Below are 12,499 nucleotides of genomic sequence, written 5' to 3'. Positions count from 1 at the left end.
CAAGTATCTTTCAATCAATGATAGATTAATTGAATTTAATATGGTAGGATTGGAAAAGTCACAGTAACTAATTACCCTTATAGGCTTGTGAATACCTCTAAGTGTGATATATAGTATCACACTTGAGTATTTTAGTTAAGGGTATTGTTATTAAATTACCCTGAAACATAAATGTTCGAGGTTATAGAGCTCATTTACTATTTATCTATGTTCTAAGATGGAAGGTCACCTTTTAAGATTTAGTTCTTATATTTTCAAATGTGCTTGTGGCTTATGATATCAACCTTAAAATAATGCAATTATGTTACCTAATGAAATAATAGCAATCAATTCCCACAAATATCTGGAGATATTAAAAATATGCTGCAAAACTGACTGACTGCCTAAACTATATTTTATCACCCAGTAGCTAGTAAGTCTAACTTAATATGATGCGTGCTACCTATCATCTCTTCTCTCATTTCAAATTAAGCAGCCTCCGAAGCACTGTTCATTTGTTTGCAAAATGCCACTGACATATACATTAGCTCTTTTGGTGGCATAAAAAAATCCATCTTCTAAAAGCTGTGTGACTTTCACAAAGAGTCAGTGTTTACTATCATTCCCTTAAAAGCACTAATTGAAGAACCAGGGGTCTGTTGCACACACATGTGCACATGTGTAATTCTCTTTATAAGAGTTCATTTTGGGGTCAATATCAAGCCAATTGATAAATGAATTAGGGCTTCACAAGCATTTTTTTTCCCCAGGGGTGAAACAAGAGAAACAAAAAAACCAGAAAGGTAGGAAGCCTACCTAATACATACCACAGACTGTCCTAGACTCTGTCTAACATAATCTCTTACAAGTGAGACCATCTCAGGGCAGTAGTGGGAATGGTAGCAATTTCTTCATGGTGTTGGAGGTAAATAAAAATAATTATATTTAAAAATACTACTACAGGCACGCCTGGGTGGTTCAGTCGGTTAAGTGTCTGACTCTTGATTTTGGCTCAGGTCATGATTTCAGGGTTGTGAGTTCAAGCCCCACATCAGGCTCAGTGCTGAGCCTGGAGCCTGCTTGGGATTCTCTCTCCTTCTCTCTCTGCCTTCCCTCCCCTCCTCTCTCTAAGTAAATAAATAATATCTTTTAAAAAAAATACTACTAAAATTATTAAGTATCTATCATGTGCCAAGCACAGGTACTCCACAAGTATGCTGTCATCTCAAAGCTTATAAAAATTATACAAATGTTGATATGTAAGTTTGTCTACATTGGGCCCCCCTACATACTGAAAGTTAGCTAGTTACAGAGCACATTTTAAAAAAACAAATTTTGCTTTGGCCTTGTTACTTCAATCTCAATTGCCTTATCAATTAGCAGGGAATTCAAACAAAAAAGAAATTCACTCCCTCTTGAGTTTCTAATCATAATTACATTTGGAATATTTTCCAACATAGTTTAGAGTTTTCTTTCCAAGCTTTCTTTCCTTCCTTGTTTAGCCATTTTCAATGAAGAGCTTTCAATGCTGTGTTACATACATTTTGTGTTTTTTTAAAATATATATTAGAATTATATCTGTATTAATAAAACATTTAGATAGGGCATGCCCTTCACCTTGAACTCAATTGTTGAGCTGTGCAGCAATTCTGTGTGCACTTAGAACCCAATCAATATCATTGCAGTGCTTGGTACATATTAATGACCCTTTTGGTCTCCTATCCCCTGAAACCCATAACTTTTACTCAACTAACACTGACATTTGTATGTCATATGTGTGGAAACCAGATAATCGATATGCTAAAATCCCCACCCTAACCCATCCCCGCAAAAGAAGTACATGTTCTGAATAATAGCTTAAGACAAGAGTCAGAAAATTATTTCTGTAAAGAGCCAGATTGTAAATACTTTAGAATTTGTGACCATGCCCTATGGTTTTTGTCCATATTACTGTATTCTGCCCTCTCAAAGGAAAACAGCCAATAAATATGTAAACAAATGGGTATGGCTATGTTTCAAAAATTAGGCAATGAGCCTACATTCGCATTAAAAAAAAATAGGCACATTTAGATTTTTTTATGACCAAGAGTGCTCCAACTGGACAGAAATTCCTAAAGATGGCAATTGTAAATTCCAATGAAAATATAGGACAGGGGCTCCTGGGTGGCACAGTCTGTTAAGCGTCTGACTCTTGGTTTCAGCTCAGGTTATGATCTCAGGGTCCTGGGATCGAGCCCCACTGTCGGGCTCTGTGCTCAGTGTGAAGTCTGCTTGAGACTCTCTCTCCCTCTCCTTCTGCCCCTCCTCCCCATGCTCTCTCTCCAAAATAGATAAATAAATCTTTAAAGAAATATATAGGACAAAACAACAAAGAAAAAACCCAGTAGTAACAATCACCTAAAGATACCAGTGAGTAAGTAAACAGATTTTGAATGTGAGTCAACACTATAAAAAAAAAAAAAAGGTGGCACAAGACAAATTTTCATTTTTAAGGCATTATTCTGATGGAAAGCTTTGATCAATACCATGCAGAATCGTTATATTTCTGATAGAAAACCTGGAGGCAAACCATAAAGACTCTCAACTATAGAGAACATACTGAGGATTGCTGGAGGGGAGGAGGGTTGGGGGATGCGCCAAATGGATAATCGACATTAAGGAGGGCAATTGTTGGGATGAACATTGGGTGTTCTATGTAAGTGTGAATCACTAAATTCTACTCCTGAAACCAATACTACACTCTACGTTAACTAACTTGAATTTAAATTTAAAAGAAAGAAAACCCGAAGCTTTTCTGGGCTAAAAAAAAATTCTTTTTAAATGCAAGACTTTTGGACAAACGCAAAATTGGAACCAGAGAAGGGGAACCCCTAAAAAGCAAAAGCTAGAGTCAAGGCACAAATTCGACATTCAGACTTATCTAAATCTCTGCACAAACCCTGAACCATGTGTGAGCTGGATGAACTCAAAGCAGCCCAACTGAAGATCAAAGTAAGAAACTGAGTTTTGAGCCACTTCCAAGTAGATAGAGTTTATAGTTCGAGTTCAAACAATCTCCTGCTAATATAAAAAACATCAACACTATAAAAAAATTCAATGTCTCCACAACAAAATTTCAAAATTTCAAGGCCTGGATTACAAATACAAAATTATTCCTCATTTGAAGCATCAGGAAAGTACAACCCAGTCAAAGAAAAAACTCAAAAAGAACCAACCATGAGATGAGTCAGATATTTGAATTAGTAGACAGGATTTTAAGAAAGTTGTTATGAATAATAAATAAAGAAAAACATGCTGAAAATGAATTAAAAAGGTAACAAATTTTAGCAGAGATATAGGAACCAAAAAAAAGGGAAATTCTAAAAGTGAAAATACAGTAAGTATGTAAGTAAGTTCATTAGCTGGATGCCAATCGAAATGGAAATGACGGAGAGCAAACTCAAATATAGATCAACACCAAATATCTCATCTTAAGAAGAGAGAAAGACTTTTAAAAATGGACAGAGCTTTGGCTAGCTGTGGAACATCAAAACGGTAAACATACATGTGAGCCGAAGATAAAATAGACAAACATTTCCCAACTTTGTTGAAAGATATCATATTACAGATTCAAGCTCAGCAAAACCAAACAGGAAAGCCATTCCAACCTTTACATTTTCTCTCTCCTTTATGAGTCCCTCAAAGCAAGCGACGACAATAGAAGCTTTTGTCTGAATCATCACACGACACTTGGATGTTCCCTTACATCTTCATTGCTCCTGTGCCATGAAGACGTGGTTCCCTGATCCTCCTAGAACTTTTGTCAGGTAATCCACGCTTTCCAGTAAATCCCTACCTGCAAAACTAGCTGCAGTGGATTCAGTGGTTTTCAAGGAAACACACTGACCAAGATGACAGTTAGGAACCAAGTGGTTGAGGAAATTTGGATTATTTTTCTAACTCCTCTGATTTGAAGGTAATTAGGATCCAGTTGACTTTAGAAGATGGGACTATTAACCAATAGTACGCAAGAACGTGTTATTTAATTTTATTAAGCCTGTAGGCACATAGAAAGAAATGATGTGAAGGCCAACAGACCAAGGAGCTGTTGTGACAGATGACTAAGAGAAACATGAAGAATTCAAAAACCTTGGAGAGGCAGCTGTTTTTAACTAGACTAACTTCAATATATAAGCTCAAAAAGAGTAAGATTCTACCTTTTGTTTGAATGGTTGGCTGATATTTTTGAGATCTATTATAAATGAAATTGAGGTACCCAAAATTCATTGAAAGTTCCAAAGATTAAATGACATAAAGTTGATGGAATAGATTTATTATGAGCAACACACCCAAACATCCCTTAATCCCGGCTCTAGAAAGGCTGTGTTATGGGTTGAACGTTTGTATTTCCCAAAATTCATATCTTGAAGTACTATGGCTTTAAGAGCTTACTGCTATCAACCAAGGTGATTATGAGTTAAGGGAAGAGAAATGTCCAGATTTTTAAAGATTTATTTGACATGGTCTCGGACTTAGTTTTTCTATTGCTGCTATAACAAATTACACAAATTTACAGTATACACCCCCCCACACAAAATTACGGTTCCGAAAGTCCTAAGTCTGAAATGGGTGTTAAAATGAAGATGTCAACAAAACTTCCTTCCTTTCTGGAGGCTCTAGGGGAGAATCTAGTTTCTTCCTTTCCTAGCTTCTAAAAGCTGCCCATATTTCTCGGTTCCTGGCCCACTTGTATCTTCAAAGCCAGTGATTACTGGTCAAGACTTTTTCATATCACACTTTGACGCGATCATGTGCATTTCTTCCATTATAAGGACCCTCGTGAGCATATTGGGCCTACCTGAGTAACCCAGTATAATGCTCCCATCCCAAGGTCAGTTAATTAGTAATCTTTATTTCATCTACAACTCTAATTCCACAACATACCCACAGGTTGCCGAGAGTAAGACATACTTTGGGGGATCATTACTCTGTCTACTACAAGGCTCTAAACTAACAACTAATTGCTGGCCACACAGGATATTATGGTGATCTAGCAGTGACAGTGGGAATTTATGAGGGTCAAATCAGAAGTCGAGTTTGACCTGAATTGTGCTCATAGTGATCTTAGAAGGCTGGCAATATCATGACACTGGTTCCCTAACCCATGAAGTAAAGGTTATTTTAAAAGAAAAAAGCAAGTGAAGGCTTTTAAAACCACATTTCTAGTCAAAGTAATAAAGCAAAAGCAATATCCCCTTTCTGGGAGAATTGGAAAGATTAGGGCCCACATCAGAATTGAAAGGCACATAGGTGGAAATACCTATTATGTCCTGCAATTCATTGGCCTCTTGGGACCAAAGGGAGGTACAGATGCCTCTTGCAGTTGCTGTTCCAAATTCAATCTCTTTACTGAAACGAAGTTAGCGCACCCTTTAGTTCACTTAAAACACACACACTTACACATATTTTACCTATATTTTGATTACATTTATATGTATATAATCAGCACAAATCACAGTAATATATAGAACAGACACATATTTTCTCTCTCCCTTTCTTCTTTTTTCTTGGTGATAATGTTAGAGTTGTATCCAGAGGTTACTGGATGTTAAAACCAGATTATGAGGATGAGACATCCACTTTTTTTTTTTTTTTTTGCTGTAGTTACCACCCATTTAAATTAGGAGTCTTAAATCCAAAGCAAAGTAATTCCTCAGAGCTCTGAATACACTGTATATACTAGGTAGACTTAGCCCATTATGTCAGCAAAAATGAAGACGATTTTACTCAGCTATCTCTTTCAACCACTGGTTCTGAGTGACTCTTAGGGATGGGGGTAGGGGCAGAATTTCCACCCACAGTGGGAATATAAATACAAATTCTTAGTTATAGATTTTAATATTCCTGCCATGTAAGATTTATGAAATCAAAAAATCCTATAGCTAATAGAAACTTATCAATTGCTTTCACAGCTTGGGCTGAGATGAACGTCTCCTACTTAGATGGTATGAGCATTTTCCTTGAAACATTTAAAAACAATACCAGTGATGAAATTAGGAACATCTGCCAATGGTTTGCTTGAGAGTATTCTTCCTTGTATGCATAAAAATGGAAATAATAGTAAAACTGTAAGGCACCCCACAATTTGATACAAACAGCTTAATATAATCACATTTTAACAGCTACTAATATAACTGTTGGGGTAGCATATAAGCAAAGACTTAATGCCAAAGAAAGGCAGACTGTTGTCAAAATATTTAATATCTTCCTGGAGCTAAAGTAAAGCAATATGTAAGATTTAGGTTTATTGTTCCCCAAAACATCAACTGCTAGAGGATGTTTACCAAAGTTGTCCTTCCCTGAATTGTGAAGTTGCAGACAAATAAACCTGCAGGATGACAGAGTAGGATTGTTTCAGGGATACAGTTATGAGGATGTAGTCTTCAGAGATTTCTTTGTAAAACTTATGAATGTCTAAGATAAATATTGCACTGTTCTCACCTTACATTGTTTTCTTTTCACATAAATGTTGTTATAGATGATAGTGTGATTGAGATGTAACCTTTAAAAGAAACATTTAATTTCATAGGGCCAAATCATAAAAATCATGCCTACTAACAACAATTTGTAATAATAACTTACACAGTAATTACAGACAACTGAGAGTGGACTGCAGTATATAATTACAACACCCTCCCACCTTGAGAGAACCACTGTAATTTCATCTAGAAGTCTTTAAGAAAAAGCGAAGTTTACAAAGGCAAGCTTAAACTTTGCAAACTTATTTTGGTGACACCAAGAATTATAATTACATTTCTTTAAATAAAATATATGAAACTAATAACACTTTACTTCCGTTCACTATATTTACCTCCTGGCATGAAATCAACTTTCAGTAATGTAAGTACAATACAGCCTAGAGAAACACATATTATGCTGTCAAAGAGAATTAAGACAGATGAGCACTCATCCTAGCTCCTAAGGTCCACCATCACTTACAGTAGCCAGAGGGGGAAAAGATGGAAAGTTATTACCCAGGACTACTCTGATCTATTATTTGTGGGTACCATCCCCTCACAGCCATTGCCACTGTTGAGCCCCAAGCATTAAGCTGAGTAAGGACAGTTCCAAATTACAGAAACAAACAAGAAATGGCTGCTTGTCTCTACTTGGATGCAGGGCCAACAAAACTTCAATCTGGGGTAGATGCAGGTGAAAACAGGATTGAACGTAAGTTTAGAAGAGTGAGAATATGCACAAAAATGGAACATGTCACAGATGAGTTGGAAGACTTGGCAATAAATAAGGAATACATGTATAGACCAAGCCTAACCGTATGCACTTCAAGCCATTTGTTTTATTAGCACCTTTGGCTGAGCCTCTCCATTTTCCTCCATCCCCCATCACTGCCAGATAACAGTAAAATAATACTTTCACCACCCAAACATTGAATTTTTAGCCTGAGATAATAGTAAAGTTTCTCCAATGATTGCTTTGGGCAGATTGAGAAGTGAAAAACTCCATTCTCAATTTGGATCTAGACAAGTCACTTAAAATTTCTGAACCTCTGGATCCCCATTTGAACAGATAACACTAACGTCTAAGGATTAAAATAGTGTGTACCATCTGTCTACCCGAGTGCCTGGTATATGAACACTCCATACAGGAACTATTCGTATTTGTATTTATGAAAACAATGGCAATCATGATATTAAGTAATATCTTTAGTGACCATTCACCTTAATCAACCTGATTAGACTCCTTCCTATACATGCTGCTCTCTAGCATCCCATCCGAGAGCACAGGCACTAAGCAGTGAAATTAAACTGCAAAAGAAAAGATTTAAAAGAAAGATCACTCTTCTAACTAAATGGTATCACCCATACTCTACTCCAAAAATTCGTCTTTCATGATAATAAGAATCTAATAATTTGCTACCTTTCTCCTGAGAGTGTTGTACTACTCAAGTGTCTGGGTATTTGGGTCTGTGAAGATACTTTCCTGGAGTATGAATTATTTGAAAGGAGAAAAGGAAGAAAGAAAGGAAGGAGAGAAAGAGAGAGAAAGGAAGGAGGGAAGGGGCGAGAAAGGAAGGAGGAAAGGAGGGAGGGAGAAAGAAAAAGCAAGATGGATTCCCCTTGTGAATAAATAGAGAAGGAATATAAATAGAGAAGGAATATAAAATAAAGAATATAAACTTTGAATAAATAAGAAGGAATATAAATAGAGAAGGAATATAAAATAACAGATGAGTTTACTAAGAGTTACCATTATAGTCTTAGGGGCTACTGACTGTGATCTTGATTCAATGGTTTTCCTGTGATAGATTTCACTGGCCTATGGAAGCAGAAGTTAAGGACCTGGGTCCTTGTAAGGATACAAACTATATCTAAGATCCCTAGATGTCAATGAGTCCCTGTAATGCCTGAGCACTTTGCAAAAGGAAAATTAAATTTTCCAAAATAATTCCACTTTCAATAATGAGTATCCAGGTAATTTTGGCCAACCTTCCTGCTGAAACCAACTTTACAAGTAGGACAAATTAAAAACAAAATTCTTGTTTTACTAGGTAAGAATAAGTTCGTAAGAATTAGCAGGCTGAGTAAAACCAGATTCTTTGGAATCCAGAGAAGTGAAGTGAGTCCTATACTCAGGCTGCTTTTCCTCTAAGGTCTTCTTCTTTATCAAAGATGAGATCAGGAGGCTGAGCTGAAAAATTTATAGCCTCACAGACTCAGGAGATCAAAAATCTTGATCTACTTGGTCTCTAGTTGGGGAACTACTAAATCATCCCCACCACCCTAAGCAGATACTGAAATGGTTATACCCTAGAGGATTAACTGGAATTAAACTATCCCTACTGTACCCAGCATTCAAATCATCTGGATGGACCAGAAAACCTCAAATTTGAAATCAGATTAAGGAGAAACTGACTTCTTAGTGTCCTTATGTGTCTGGAATCGTTCTTGAAGGAAGAAAACAATATCTTATCATCAAAAAATTATTATAATTTTTTGTTCAAATAAGCAGTGGGGTTGGGGGAAGACACAGAGACAGAAGAACTATAAACACTGTAGTAACCTGTAACTAGACTATAAAACAGCTATGCTTGTGATGTTTAAAAATAAAGAGGTGGGTGCCTGGTGGCTTAGTCCATTAAGTGTCCAACTCTTGATTTTGGCTCAGGTCATGATCTCGGGGTCCAGGGATCAAGCCCACATCAGGCTCTGTGTTCAGCAGGGAGTCAGCTTGAGGATTCTCTCCCTTCCCCCCTTCCCCTCCCTCCACTCATTCCCTGTCTCCCAGATAAACATTCTTTTAAAAAATATAAAGAGGAATGTCACACTTGAATATTTAAGCAAGAAACTAGCAATTATATAAAATGATTGAATGATCTGAAAAAAAATCAAATAGAATTTCTAGACGAGTATGATAAATGCTACAGTCAATAGACTGAGACAACTGAGAAGACAATTAATTTAAGAGGAAAAAAATAAGAAATTAACTAAAATGAAGCACAGAGCATCCAAAAAGAGTAGGAAATAAAAAAGAGAGAGAAACATGTAGGATAAAGATAAAAGCTGTAATGACGATTTCATTAGAATCTTGGAGAGTACAATGTGGTATGCAATTTTTGATGAAATTATGGATGAGAAGTCTGTTATATCTCAAGAAGGTAAATGAAACAAAATCTATACATACCACATTACACAAAAAGTACAGGGGGAGAAAAGATAAGACAAAACAAAAAGGTAGAAGCAATTACAGAAAAAAAGATTACCTCCAAAAAAGGAGCAATTAGATGTTTAGCTGACTTCTCAAGAGCAAGAATAGAAACCGGATGTCATAAAATTTTCTCTCAAGGGATTCAGAGAAATAACTTACCAACCTAAAATTCAGTATGTGGGGAAAATACTTTTCAAGAATGAGGCTAGACAAAGACAATTTGAGGTTGAAAAACAAAAACAAAAAACCAACTTGGTGAATTTAACACCCGCAGCCCCAACCTTAACAACATATCAAAGAAAGTTTTTCAGGCAGAAAAACACTCTTTGAGAGAGCATAGTAAATGTAGTACAATCATGGCTGGTGGGGTTTTATGGAAGTTAAACTGCTCTATAGTCCTTATATTACCTGGGAGGAGCAAAACAATTTATCAGCCTAGGGCTTTGATAAGTCGTGGGAGCATATGGTAATATCTGTAATAACAACTAAACAGAAATTGATCGTATCTTTAAACTAATCCAGCAGGGGTAAAAAATGATGCAGTGATTTCAAAAAATGGGAAGAAGAGAAATAAACATAGAACAAATGAAAACACACTGCGATAAAAACTATAAAGTCTAAATTCAAAAATTACTTTTAGTATAAAAAGTAATGTTCTATTTTTTAAAAATTGTCACTTGTATTTTTAAATCCCTATTGTTTATAGAAAAATATTTAAACATTAATAATTTAAACATAAAGGATATAGATTTATAAGTTAAATGCTAGAAAAAATTTACTATACAAAGAGCTACAGATTGCTGGCATAGATATATTAATATTAGTAGACAGCAGAATTAAGGCAAAGGCATTATTAGAAATCAAGAGGATCGCTTCATAATAAGAGTTTAATTTGCCAGGACCACATAAACATTTTAATTTCTTAAATCTAATAACTGGCCTTGAATATTAAAAAGCAAATATTGACATAAGTACAAGGATAAATGGAAAATCTATGATGATAGTGGAAGCTTTTAATATCTCTCCCTAGGTACATAACAGAAGAACTGGGGAAAAGCAGAATATTTGAACCACCATGATAATGAAACAGCTGCAGAATGCACCTGCTGGGCAAGTACACATGAAACCTTTTTTAAACAAACTGACTGTGAGGTGCCTGGGTGGCTCAGTCAGCTAAGGGTGGGACTCTAGGTTTCTGCTGAGGTCATAACCTCAGGGTTGTGGGATGACAGGGTGTTGGGCTCCTGGGCTCTGCGTGGAGTCTGCTTAAGATTCTCTCTCCCTCTCCCTCCCCCTCTGCCCCTCCTCCCATTCATGCACTCTCTCTAAAATAAATAAGTAAAAACTTTAAAAACAAAACAAAAATTGACTGTGTACTGGCCTATAAATCAAGTCTCAAAATATTTCAAAGAATTGAAAAGTTTATTTTCCGCCCATAATAAACTTTTACTAGAAATCAATAACAAAAAGTAAAAATATCCAAATGTTTGGAAATCATAATGGAAAATTTAAAACATATTTTAATATTATTGAAAATGAAAATACTAGATATCAAAGTTAGAAGATGAGTTCTGGAGTCCCGGCTGGTTCCTATCACAGCCCCCAGTTGCCCATCTCCTCTTTCCTTTCAACATGACAGATGCCAGGGACCTTGTCCTCACCAAGGACTTCCCAGCAGGTAGAATGGCCCTGGCCATCTCCAAGGCCATGGCAGCACACTTCCAGTGGGTCAAGCTTCTGCTACGGGTGCAGCAAGCCCGCAAGCAAATCATGCAGATAAGCAATACAAGGGCATTATAGACTGCATGGTTCACACCCCCAAGGAGCATGAAGCCCTGTCCTTCTAGCATGGTAACCTGGCCAATGTCACCAGACACTTGCCCACCCAAGCTCTTAACTTCACCTTCAAAGATAAATCAAGCAGAACTTCCTAGGTGGTGTGGACAAGAGAACCCAGTTTTGGCCCTACTTCACAGGGAATCTGATGTTAGGTGGTACCCCTGGGGTCACATCCTTGTGTTTTATGTACCTCTTAATTTTGCCCGTACCAGTCTAGCAGTTGATGTGGGCAAAGCTGGGGCTGAAAGGGGATTCTGAAGAGACTAGCTGGTTGAGATCTATACATTTTTTGGGATTAAGGGCTTGTACCAAGGCTTTAATGTGACTGTGCATGGCATTACCTACTGAGCTGCCTACTTCAGTATCTATGACACTGCAAAGGAAGTGCTTCTAGATGCCAAGAATACGCACAACTTCATCAGCTGGATGATCACAGAACCTGTCAGAGTGGTTGCTGGGCTGACTTCCTATCCATTTGACACTGTTCATCGCCAAATGATGATGCAGTCAGGACACAAAGTAACTGACATGCTTGACTGCTGGGGGAAGATTGAGCATGATGAAGGGGCCAAAGCTTTTTTCAAAGGGACATGGTCCAATGTTCTTGGGGGCATGAGTGGTGCCTTTGTGCTTATCTTGTATGACAAAATCAAGAAGTTGGCATAAGTTATTTCCTAGTTCTCTCCCCCACCCTGTGAACAGTCATGTTGTATTATATAACATAACTTGAGCATTCCTGACGGACTGCTAGCTATTTATCAATGGCAACTATTTACTGATTGAAAATGAGAAGCAATAATATTCATCTGACCAGCTGTCTCTTAAAGCCATTTACATGATGATGGGACTCAATTATATTTTTTATTTCAGTCACTCCTGATAAATTTGAAGAAATAAAAAATATCTGCAATATTTTGAAAAAGGAAGATGAACTAAAATGTGTTCTTTTGAAGATGTGTTTCTTCTGAAAACACAT

The 12,499-nt window shown here is 36.8% G+C and overlaps 1 pseudogene; it reads left to right on the top strand.

Moving 5' to 3' along the window:
• Nucleotides 1–11,316: 11,316 nt before the first annotated feature.
• LOC113262386 (ADP/ATP translocase 2-like) lies at nucleotides 11,317–12,189 on the top strand (annotated as a pseudogene).
• The last annotated feature ends 310 nt before the right edge of the window (nucleotides 12,190–12,499 follow it).

Source organism: Ursus arctos, unplaced genomic scaffold (assembly GCF_023065955.2).
Source record: "Ursus arctos isolate Adak ecotype North America unplaced genomic scaffold, UrsArc2.0 scaffold_9, whole genome shotgun sequence".
Taxonomy (NCBI): domain Eukaryota; kingdom Metazoa; phylum Chordata; class Mammalia; order Carnivora; family Ursidae; genus Ursus; species Ursus arctos.
This window is presented reverse-complemented; position numbering and strand designations above follow the sequence as displayed.